This window comes from Tupaia chinensis, unplaced genomic scaffold (assembly GCF_000334495.1).
Source record: "Tupaia chinensis unplaced genomic scaffold, TupChi_1.0 Scaffold000144_1, whole genome shotgun sequence".
Taxonomy (NCBI): domain Eukaryota; kingdom Metazoa; phylum Chordata; class Mammalia; order Scandentia; family Tupaiidae; genus Tupaia; species Tupaia belangeri.
In genome coordinates, this window is record NW_006159614.1 from 1392066 (window position 1) to 1404751 (window position 12686).

General features: G+C 41.2%; 1 long non-coding RNA gene across 1 annotated transcript in view; it reads right to left on the reverse strand.

Moving 5' to 3' along the window:
• Positions 1-319: 319 nt before the first annotated feature.
• Positions 320-12686, reverse strand: part of LOC102472933 (uncharacterized) — a 28332-nt gene continuing 15965 nt past the window's right edge. Inside the window, exons 2-4 of the long non-coding RNA XR_003548858.1 lie at positions 3008-3274; positions 2136-2201; positions 320-581 (exon numbers count right to left, since the gene is read on the reverse strand). This is a non-coding gene — a long non-coding RNA (uncharacterized LOC102472933). The remainder of the gene's footprint in view (positions 582-2135; positions 2202-3007; positions 3275-12686) is intronic.

Sequence of the window (12686 nt, forward strand, 5' to 3'; positions counted from 1 at the left end):
CCTTCCAACCCCAGCCAGTAAGGAGTCTCACCAATGACGGGCCCGGGGAGAGCCACAGCGCCAGACACTTGTCCTCCAATAACATCCATTTTGCTATTCCAGGAAAGATAGCCTGTCAGGCAAGGTTTCACAGTCCATAACTCTCCGTCATTGTCACTTGCCCTCCTCCCCTCAAAGGGCAGCTCGTGAGCCAATTCCTAAACATAGCCCATGGAGCAGAAGATTAAGCCTGGCTTGGAGTTGGCCTCTTTTATCAAATGAGCCCATAGAGCTTGAGCAGCAGCAAGCCTCCAAAAGACAGATCTGCTGTCTTTACTGGTCCACCAGTAAAGATGGCTGGAGGAGAAACAATTGGTAAGAGACAAAAAATGGCAGACTGTCTGGCTGCCTCAGCATCAAGTAGCTTAATGTCGCTTCCTCTTGCTCAGAAAAGTCATTGGGACCGTCATTATTGGGCTACAAAGGTCACACCACTGACCTGCTATTGAGAGGGCTGGCATTTTCTGAAAGGAGGAACGCTGAGAATGTCAGATATTTGTTAAAAATTTGGTTTACAGAGCCCACTCCTTTCTATTAAGTCCCTGGAAGACAAAAAAAGCAAAACTATGAATTTCTAGTCATAGGCCTCAGTTCAAATCTTTACTAGTTGTGTTACTCAGAACAAGTTATTAATGCTCTTTAAACTCAAGTTTCTCTATTTGCACTTTCTACATTCCTAAGTCAGTTTGGATTTCAATCTATATATAATTTAAATGTTATATATAATTCACATACTCCATAAAATATATAGCATTGCTCATTCAGTGGTGGCTATTATTACTTATCCCAACAACCATATGACCTAGGTAATTACCACCATGTTAGCAAGAAAAGCCAAGGCTTAGATTTCGTGAACTTGCATGAGCTCACAGAACTGAAAGAGCATCAAGACCCGACCATATCACTCACACATATCAAAGCGGCTATTTTGGAGAGGATTACTGCAGAATCCAGTGGACCAACGACCCTCCTTCTCAGTCTCTGCTCCTACACGGATGGCACAACTACTATCCAGAGCAGTGAGGGTAATAAGAGCCCCCGCCATGGGCCAGGCACTGTTGCAGGCACTTCACATCCTCAGGACAGTCCTAGGAGGGATTACCGCTGTTATCCCCATAAGGAAATGATGGGAATAAAAGCCCAGAGAAGTCAGGCCATTTGCCTAGCACAGCACAGCTAGAAAATGATGGAGCTGGCATTTTAACTCATTCACTCTAGCTTCAGCACACATTCTTGTACCCAAGACAATATTTTTCACGTCAATTCTTTTCAAAGTCTCTGTGGTCAAAGACGTGTTTTGGGGCCAGCTGATGGCATGGTCGTGAAGGCCTCTGGATCCCACATGGCCAACTCTTTGGTTCGAGTTTCAGGTCTGATGTCTTGAAAAACATGCCAGTTGCATGTGCATGTGTGCCTAAAATCCCAAGAGAGGAATGGAAGAGAAGGGATTGCAGGCATGGCCATTCCCCCTGGATAGTGCTTTCCCACTTTCTCTGGCTCTCTGTCTCTCTCTGGTGAGCTCTCACAACCTACAACAGGACAACAACAAAAGACATGTTTTGTTTTAATTTAGACTATATTTGAGAAAATACTTTTATAAAATACATTCATAGGAAATGAAATTAAATGTACATCCACAATTCAATTCTAATTTCTAAATTATAGTTCAAATCACCACTCATGAAATTCCACTGTAAATTTTTATCAAAGTTCCTGAATGCCTTCTCAGGGCTTCCTCCCACTTCCTCTGTGTACCAAGGTCCATCAGTTGGGCTCCCAGCCACACTTCGGTAACTGACGTGGTTCTCGGCTTGCAGAGCCTGGGCACATTTCGTGTCAATGAAGTTTACGGCTCAGCAATAAGGTCAAATCTGACAGCATGCTCTGCTAGGCCTGTGCTTTAGAAAGTGGGTTAGAATCCACTGAGTTAGCCATCATCTACCCTGGTCAGGAAGTCTAACAGATGGGAGGACCCACAAGAAGTGTAATCAGAATTATCCCATGCCTCACTGGAAGGAGCTGAATGTTCTAGTGCATTAACTTCCTAACTGATTTTGTAAAACTTATTTTTCTTTAAGAATCTGCAATATTCTTACTTCAATTGCTCTTTATCTTCCTTGTCCTCCTGTTCTTCTCATGAAGTAAGGTGTTTAGCACATATCCTGAAAAATAGTAGGTGTTCAGTAAATGCGACTGAATGTTCACATGTATTTATTTATTTTGGAGAGTTTATTTATTTATTTTTTTCCCTATAGGGCACATGCACTTGTTGAAGAGATGGAGAGACAGGAAACAGAAAATCACCCCCATGGGGATGACAGTGCCATAATTCCTTCTCTTCTAGGGATTTTGGGCATGTATGCACACACACCCAGAATGACTTTCAAGCCTCCAGGGCCAGGACTTGAACTGTGGTCAGCCACATGGGAGTTCAGCAACATAACCATTACACCATTTGCTGGTTCCTTAATTTATTTGTAATGGTTTGCTATAGGGCGTATGGGCTAGCCAGAGAGAGACATAGGGGGGGCAGTGAGAAAACACCCCCCAGGAGGGATGGCAACACTGTGATCCCTTCCCTCCCCCAGTCTCCTCTCTGGATTCTGGGCACACATGCAGGCTTGAAGGGCTTCTCAAGGGTCTGGGACTTGAACCGTGTAGTCTGCCATGTGAGATCCAGTCACCTTAATCACTATCCCATCTGTTGGCCTTCAAAAGTTCACATTCATTTTAATAAATACTGTTAGTATTAAATCTCTATGTATGAAGGACATCATATGGATACTATACAAGTCTTAAATGATGATGTGCTTCCTTTCAGGAGTAAATACTTAAAAAAAGATAAACTAAGGAGTTAAATAGATATCAGTCTGACTTTTTTCTTTTTTCTTTCTTTTTTCTTAATATTATCAGAGGGCGCTTGTGCTTACCCAAGACAAACAGAGAAAAAGAGAGAGAGAGAACTCACTGTGGGACCCCTTCCTTTTTCTTTTCTCCCCACTTCCAGGATTCGGGGCATGGAAGAAGCACATGCCTGCCGTGTTTCTCAGGCTGCTGGGTCTGAGTGTTGAACATAGGGTTGGTTAATTAGGATCCAGCCATCTTGACCACCATGCCACAGGCTAGCCTCACTCTGGAATATTGAGGACTTCAGTCAAAAGCACTTAAAACACAGCAGGTGCAAAAAGATCACTCTGACCATCATGTGTTTTCGTGAAAGCAGAAGATGGAATTCCTGTGCGAAAGAAGCCACATGCTTATTGTTGAGGACAAGAAAATGGAGGCTGAAGGAATTCTATACAAAGGAATCTCATTAAACCCTTATTTTTCTAGTCACACCACCAAACCAACATAGGTAGGTAGGACCTGGGAATAGTCTCTTGCCACCAGAAAAGCCAAGCTCTGTGGAGGAGGAAGGCTTTCTTTGAGTGATGTCATCTGGGTGAGAGCTAGGCGTGCTTAACAGGCTGTTTCCTGGGATGTGCTCAGAGGATGGGCTTTTATAAAGAAATACTTCCCTCCAAAGTTGCCAACTAGCTCCATATACGCAAATGAAGAATTAAGCTTGTGCAGTCCTAATCAATCAGCTAACTCGTGTAGCAGTCCCACTGCTCCATTGTGGAAACTGGTGCTGTCCAGATCGGTTGCTCTGCTGCACACGGTGTCCAGGCTTCCTACAGCCTTAGGTCACCCTGCCCACCTGGTGCAGTGGTCAGCAGGCAGTAGCAGGTTTCTGCCCTCAAGGCTGGTCCTCACCACATTTACACACTAGCTATTTTTTTTTTCCAATCTAGTATATAAGTAATGGGAACTAGTTGCTTCTTTGGGTCTTCATTTCTTTTTGAGAGCTTCCATGCTACATAAAACTTGTATTGAATAAACATGTATGCTTTTCTCCTGTTAATCTACTTTGTGCCAGTTTAATTCACATACCCAGCTAGGATCCTAAGAGGCTAGAGGTAGAGTCTGACCACCCATACCTAGGCAAACACCAAAGGAAATGGTTTGCTCAGATGAAGAAAGGAGAGACCAAGAAGGAGAGAGTTCATCTCAAAAATGTTTACCACCGTGCTTTATTAAAAAATTCAAATATTTTAATATCCAGGCTGTAAACTTAATGTTCTTATTATTATAACTTGCAGGCTTTAAGTGGAACATGATTGCTCGCACAATAAAGACTGTCTTCATAATAAAGTTTTGTATAAACGCCTTTAAATCAGGAGTGCCAAGTTTCATGTTATTCCTGAAAAATAAAATTAGTCATTATTTTCCTAACAATTCATAAATATGAGTCACGCATAATGAGAGCAGGCAGTTTGTCACATACAAAGATCAGCAAATCAATCTCAGCACCTATTGTATGGTAAGAATGTTTCCCAGTACCACTGGGTAGGTATGGGGAGGCAGAAACAAAACAAGTACACCAGTTTTTATCAAGTAACACACAGTGTAGTTGGAACACATGAAGCAATGAGACAGCAGTACGCCTTCCCTTTGTATGGCAGAGCTCTGTTCCGACCCTCACACCCACTCACCTCCACCCATGAGCCTTGTGAAAACAGACAGTAAAAGAATGATGAGGCGTCTATGCAATGGTACATTGTCCAGTCCACTCAAGAGCATAGGTAGACGCTCCATGGCCGGTGTCAGTACCCTTTCTATTTCCCACCACTGGTATTTTTAATGCGTTGGAAACTCTAGACATCTTTCACATAGCTTCTCTCCTAGAAAAGAGAGACCTTTGAATCAGCTTACAGAAGATAAGGCACATTGACCCATTTTCCGCTTCTTCATTGCTTCTTCTATCAACATAAGGTTGCTGCACTTTTCATTTGTAATCCACCCCCACCAGATTCTAGCCAGCAAGTTCACCTTCTTCACGGACGAGGACTTAACCCTGGTCTACGTATTAGAGTCATAACCATCACCTCTATTCCACAGACATGAACACAATTGAAATATTCACAGTTCCTTGGAAACTTCCCTTCTGTCTTTCTAAGGAATATAGTGATTCCTCTGTGAACTTTCTGGGCATTCAGCTTTGTTCTTCAGTGTATTTTTTGCCAGTTGGAACACATTTCCTATGTAATCTGTGTAGCTGCCTCGTCTTCCCAGTCAGATCGGCTCTTCCTGTTCTTGCTATGATGATGTCGCGGAGAAGAGCAGGGACAGCGAGGTGTGCTGTAATGTGACAGTCACAGGAGGAACGTCCATCACTATTTTATCTCTCAACAAATAGAGTTTTAATAGGACTACTCCTGAGAAAAGGCAAGAGAGAGGTTCTTCCTAAAAGTTGGTGGAAGGCGGGTTACCCGTGGTAAGCTGGGCTATGCTGTATCACACAAAACCCCTCAAATCACAGTAAGTATAAGAAAAGGTAGCTTATTTCTTTTCTTTAAGAATTATTTTATTTAACTTTATTTATTTATTTTAATTTGACTGGAGAAGGACAGAGAGAGAAAGAGAGAGCAAGCATACCGCCAGGTGTGGGACTCAAACCATGGTTAGCACGGTGGGACTCCAGCGCCCTTAACCACCCCGCCACCTGCCAGCCCCCAAGGTAGCTTATTTCTACTTTCTACACAGTCAGCTGTGGAATTCTCAACCAAGGAGCAACTCTGAGATCAAGGCTCTTTCCACTCTATGGCACCAATATCTCCTTGTGCTGTTTTTGGGGTCCAGAAAACAAACTTAAAACCTGAGGCATCCATGAAGTAAGGAGTCAGCTTCTCTCTAAGCATCTAGAGCTCATCTACTAACCATGCACTCACTGCCCTGGGAGGAACGGAGGAAACACAGACAGTGCCTGCTTTGGAATGATTCAACTTACGATTTTTCGATTTATGATAGTGTGAAAGTACCACTTACTCAGCAGAGACGGTACTTAAGTATCCATGCAATTATTCTGTTTTTCACTTCCAGGGCAATATTCAATAAATTATATGAGATATTGAATACTTTATTATAAAATCAGCTTTGTGTTGGATAATTTTGCACAACTGGAGGCTAATGTAAATGTTCCAAATACATCTAATGTAGGCTAGGCTAGGCAAAAGTATTTGATAGGCTGGGTGTATTAAATATAATTTTGACTTTCAATAGTTTTAACTTATGATGGGTTTATTATGATATAACCCCATGGCAACTCAAGACACATCTGTAGTCACACAAACAAGTCTCCATGGACCTTAACTAGCTCACAGAATCTCAGTCACCCTGGAGTCCTCCACTAGGTCTCTGCATCCCACCTTCTGAGAGGGAAGAATGTCAAGAATTGCTTGTGACATAAAATGACCCAGAAAGGGCTTCATGTGAAACTCTTTCACCCACTTTTCATTGTAGCTCCTAACTACTTTGGAAGAAGACTTGAAAATATAATCTTCCTGTGTTCCCAGGATTGGAAATGTTTTTTTGTTGTTATTGTTTTTTGGTTTTGTTTTTTTTTTTTTTTTTTTTTTTCCTTAGAGTTTTCCCCCTTTTTTTTTTCTCTAGAGGGCACACATGCACTTGCCAGAGACAGAGACAGAAAGTGAAAAATTCACCCCCAGGTGATGGTCTCACCACAATCCCTTCTCCTCCATGCCCCTCTCTAGAATTTGGGCACACACGCACACATCCCCAGGGTGAGTTTTAAGAAAGTGGATCCAGAACTCGAACCACAGTTGACTACATGTGAGTCCAGCGATATAACCATTAGGCCATCTGCTGGTCCTGAAAATGATTTCTTTGAGCACATGGCCAATCTCTGCCATAGAAGCCACATACTGGAAGCATTGTCAGGTGTTGTCTTACACATCATGTCTCTGGTAGATCCTCTGACCTAACTTGTGTATTGCACTTAAAACATAGCCAGGTTATTGGTTGAAGATATTTTGATCAACTGGACTGGGGAGAAATGTTCACATATTGAAATGTTCACTTTGTAAGCTAAACAATATGATTGAATATATATAAAATTTTTTTAAAAAATTATAAAAAAAACATATCCAGGAACACAGTCAGTTTTGTAAGTATTTACATATTATTTAAGGTATTATTTTATAACTTTCATTGTTAATATCATTATTGTTATCATCAGTGTTCCTACTACCATCCAGCATGAACAATATGTTGTTAGATATGCCCTTCAAAAGGTTTCATTGTTAGATACGCCCTTCAGAAGGTCTAGTGCTGTGAGAAAAAAGTTCCATGGGTACCATGGCTCCCTTCAGTTAGTCCATGGTCCTGGTATTGTCACCAGTGCATCTAATTCTCAACTTGAGAATAGGCAGTTTCTGTCTCTAGGAGAAAGGCACTGCTTCCCCCAGGGAGATGCACTGGCAACCAGAAGCCTTGAGTAGCTGGGATGACCGTTGTCCCGGCCCAGTCTCTACAGTGGTTGCCAGCAGCTGGGACACTAGACAGACAGACAGGCCTCTAGACCCAGTGTTGGGCTCAGGGGCTCAGTGTGGGCTGGAGCACTGAGGGCAGGAGGGAAGCAGCTTCACAGCAGACTATGAAACGTGGTGCATTCTAGAATAATTTCCCCTTTATCCTGTCTTCCAGTGCTTTATCTACTTCCCAGGTTCTTTGGTAAAGTTTTTGTTTAGCCCTTCTCAGTCAATGAAATTTCATTGCCCCACTAAAATTTCTAATTCCCCAAGGGAACCTTCCTTACAGGCTTTAGCGCACACTGGTTAACTCCCCAAACCTTCAATCTCAAGTGCCAGCCATGTGCTGCTAACTGCTGCACAGGGACCTCCCTGGCTGCTCGGAAAGGCTTTTTACTGCCATGGTTTTTGACAACTTCCATGTCTTTCTCCAGAAATGGACCCCAAAGTCATCTCCACACCTTTACTTCTCAAAGGCTGGGAAGGTTAGAGACAGAAATGTCATTTTCCTTGCTGGATTTAGCTTGCATTATTATTCTTTTTCTCTGGAAGTTCTAATTACACTATAGTCAAAGGTTCCAATTACACTCTAGTTCAAGTGTCCTTGTTTGACAGGAGAATGAAGTGAGTATGCAGAGATGGCTAATAATACATCTTCCATAGAGAAAAGGCTCTGGATACATTTGTGAAAACCAGTTATTTTTCCAGACACTCGTAGGTGTGTTTTTGCCTTGGAGATGAATGTGATGGTCCATTTTCTATGACAGTTCAAATATTCTCAAAGCACTTTTCTTTCCCTGGTGTCTTAAATTTCATCCATCCTTTGGGACCAAAGGAGACACCTGCTTCTGCCTCTTCTTCACACGTGCAGTGTCTGTGCTACTTATTCATTTTTGCCAATAGACATGTGCTCCCTATGAACTTAAGAAGCTTTTAGGATGAAGATGTGTGCCTGGTTCATTTCCATGGATCTCGCAGTGACTAGTCGAAATGAATGGCTTAATAAACATTTTGAGGTAGCTGAAGCTCTTGTCAGCAACGCAACCTGAGATGGGCCTGAATAATCAGGTCCAGAAGTAGATTTATCACAGGATAAAAGGTGAATCTGACGGAGAGTCATAGGATGTGCATGAAATTCCAATGGACTGGCATGTCTATCTTCATTATGTGAATGCATTATTATTTTAAGAGGGCCATTTCCAGTTTCTACAGTAAGATATTTGATGAAGTCACAGCTGGTGTACAGAAATGTTTATTTTTATTTCCTTGTCCAAAATGTATCCAAAATTCCCTACTTGTCTTGTTTCGTAGAAGATCAATAAAAGCTAAAGGTTTTAGCTACCGTGACCATCTAAAGGCACAGTGATGAGAAGAGGGGGTGCACACAGCCTTCCGGAAGTGTGATTGAATCCCAGCCTTTGCCTATGCATTTACAAAAGCCACACCATTTATCCTGACTAGATGCAGGTACTCATGCGTGAATGAGTCCCATCTCAAAGGAGCCTTTATTCTACATAGAGGAAGAGACAAATATAGAAATGATAACGATGCACAAAAGGATTTACCTTTCATAGGAAGGATCGAAAAGAAATGTGAACAGAGGTCAGCAAAAAGGAGAGAGTGCATCAGTTTGGATGGATCAGATAAGAAATAATGCTGCGTGGTTTTTGAGAGAGACCTTGAGACAGAGCAGAGTTAACAGCAAAGTGAGTTTATTTGGAGTGGGGACCAGTTAGCAAGGGTGCCAAGTCCATAGTGAAGGGTTTCTGTCTTCCCTTAGTTTCTATGACAATCCTCTGATCTCGTTCAGCTTACTGGAACCTGCAGTTTTTCCATGGTTTCATTCATGTATTATTTCTCTTTCTTTTTCTTCCTTTTTCTTTTTTGTACAATAAATCACTATACATCATTTAGCTTGTATAATTTACCCAATATGAAATACACCTCAGACCAGTCCAGTTGAGAATACTATATACGTCACATCAACAGATAATAAGCCATTTTGGTGTCCCATGAATGTCTCACCTCTCCTTAATTATCTTTCTTTCTGTGTCAGTGAAGACGTGGTGTGAGGTCTGGCGTGTGTGTGTGTGTGTGTGTGTGTGTGTGTGCGTGCGGTGGGGACAGAGTGCTGCATTGTAATGCCTCTTATGGCTTTGATCCAAGACTGACCCTGACTAGGAATAGTTGGCTTCAAGAACAAGTATGAGTTTTTTTATTATTTATTTATTTTTTTTTTTGGAGAGGTTTTTTTGTTTGTTTGTTTGTTTTTTCTATAGGGTGCGTGCGCTCGCCAGACAGACAGAGAGAGACAGAGAGACAGAAAGTGAGAAATCACCCCCCAGGGGTTATGGCCACACCGCAATCCCTTCTCCGCCATTCTCCTTTCGGGATCTTGGGCACTCATGCACACATGCCCGGCGTGAGTTTAAGCTGCCAGGTCTGAGACTCAAACTGCAGTTGACTACATGGGAGTCCAGCAACATAGTCTTTACGCTAACTGCTGGTCTCAAGAACAAGTATGAGTTTTGACCTCTTTGCTAATCTTTGCCATCTCTATCTTGATGTTTTCTTATGCTTTGAACCATCATTGCTGTCTCTACTTTGACTTCTCTGAGATTATTCAGCTGGCTCCCAAAACTTCCCTTGTAGTTTTGCCTTCAGACTTTGACTCAGCCCTATGTCCTTAACATGTGTCATCCTAAATTAGAAAATGCAAATGTTATAAAATGTGACAGAAGTTAACTTTTAAAAGTTTCAATTGAGGACAATTATTTTCTTGACCTAAATAGAAAAAGATTGTATTAACAAATACTTTGATTATATTCCCAGGCATTATCAAGCCTTTCCTGTGCTTACTCTCTTATATTCAAGATATGGGGGTCAGCCCGTGGCCTGGTGGTTTCATGAGCTGGATCCCACATGGTCAACTGTGTGGCTTGAGTTCCAGACTCAGTGGTTTGAGAAACATGCCAGGCACATCATGTGTGAACTCTATTCCAAAAGAAAGGGGAATTGGAAGAGAAGGGATTGCAGCATGGCCACTCCTCATGGGAACTGCTTTCTCCCTTCCTCTCTCTCTCTCTCTAGAAAATGTGGATGCCCTCTGAAAAATTAAAAATATGAAATAAAAATAAATGTAAAAAAAATTAACTTCTGCAGAAGAATTAACAGAAATATAGTTCATCTTTATTTCCCAGTGCACTCCCAGCTCTCTACTCTCCCAGCGTATCAACCCGGATGCATCATGAAAGCAACCCCAGGAAACTGTGACCTGCTCTAAGTCCATGGCAATCAGCCCCTTCTTGCCACTGCGTTTCACCACACCTAAATGAAACTGATGGCTGAGTCATTCCCATTCAATCTCCTTTGTAACCGTGAACTAAAACACTTACTAATTATGCTGATAATTGCATACTATGATTACTAAAACTCTAGAAAACATAGTGACCGCTTCAATTCCATTTCACTCCCAACTGCTCCTTCCCTCCAGCGGGTAGCTATGGTCTCACCGTCTGTTCCCATGTCTTGTTCTACATGGCCTCATTCCCTTGTCCCTTTCCCAGCATCTTCGTCTTTATTCTTTGCCAGACATCTAACATGAGGCCCTCACAAAATAAAACAAGTTTAAGGGACAAGAAGATGAATCCAGCAGTTTCATAAAGGTGGTTGTTTTCTGCACTTAGCAAGAAAAAATTAATTTTCTCTGTGCACCCACATCAGTGTTGTCTGGTTTAGCAGATAAGCTCCCTGGGAGCAGGGACCATGTTTTTCTTAATTAGGTACAGGCTTTTTAAAGCTTTTCATTCTGGACCAAGGTCTCCAGGTCCCTACAGGTGCTCAATAAATATTAAACACAGGCGGGCATGGTCTAATGGCACTTATTAAGCTTCCCCTTGGACATGCTGCTGTTCAGAAAAACTTCCACAAAGTCCTGCCTGCTAGGAGTTTATGCTAAAAAAAAAAAATGGACAGCATTGTGCTAACTGATAAAAATTAATGGGACATTTTATAATGTGTCCGAATATATAAAGAATTTGCAAAGTGTATTCACTATGTAAGTCACACTCTTTATTTGGGCTGGCTTTCACTCAAGTCAGCTATCATTTTTTTAGTGCTGAGTCTCCAGTCCTAAGACAAGTTTAGAGAAATATAGAGCATGCTCCTTACGTAAGAGACCCCACAATGTCTGCACATTTACTTACACTATAATTTTATAAATAAGTTAACTATTGCATAAATGCATCAAAAGTTAGATGGCTAAATGAGTTAAGTGGGGAAGAATTTGAATAGTCTTAGGTAAACGTTAAGCACATTCCTTTCTTTTATAAGCATACAAAAATTTCTTTAGGGACCAACAGTTGGCTTAGTGGCTACGTCGCTGGACTCCCATGTAGTTGACCACAGGTGAAGTCCCAGATCTGATGGCTTGAACTCATGCTGGGTGCGTGTGCATGCATGCCCAAGATCCCAAAAAGAGAATTGAGGAGAAGGAATTGTGGTATGGCCATCCTCCGTGGGGGGTGATTTCTCACTTTCTGACTCTCTGTCTCTCTCTCTCATTCTGGTGAGTGCACATGCCCTATAGCAAAAAGCCTCTCAAAAAAATTCTTTATTAAATAATTAAAAATCTGGGAGTCACTGAAAGAAAATAACAAATTTGAGTAAACAGTTAAGAAAAGCTATTTCAGGCAAATATTAACCAAAAGAAAGTTAGATTAGTAATTTTAATAACAAATGTTAAGCAGATTTCTATACCTCTCCTTACTGAAGCTTATATATATTTTAATGAATTATTTAATTTTATTTATTATTATAATCATTTTTTTAAATTTGCTATAGGGCATACATGCTCACTAGAGATAGACAGAGAGAAAGTGAGAAAACAAGCCACTAGGTCTGGAACTCAAACCACAGTTGGCCATGTGAGAGTACAGAGCCTTAACCATCATGCCACCTGTTGGCCCCACAGATATATATATATATATATGTGTGTATGTGTGCATGTATATATATATATATGTATATGTGTACATATATATGTATGTGTACACATATATATACATATATATACACACATACATATATACACATACACATATATACACATACATATATACAATATATAATATATGATATATATTATATATAAATATATATATATATTTATCTATATATAATTTTTGAAGAGGTCTTTGCTATAGGGCGCCTGCGCTCGCCAGACAGACAGAGACAGACAGAGAGAGAGAGAGAGAGAGAGAGAGAGAAAACACCCTC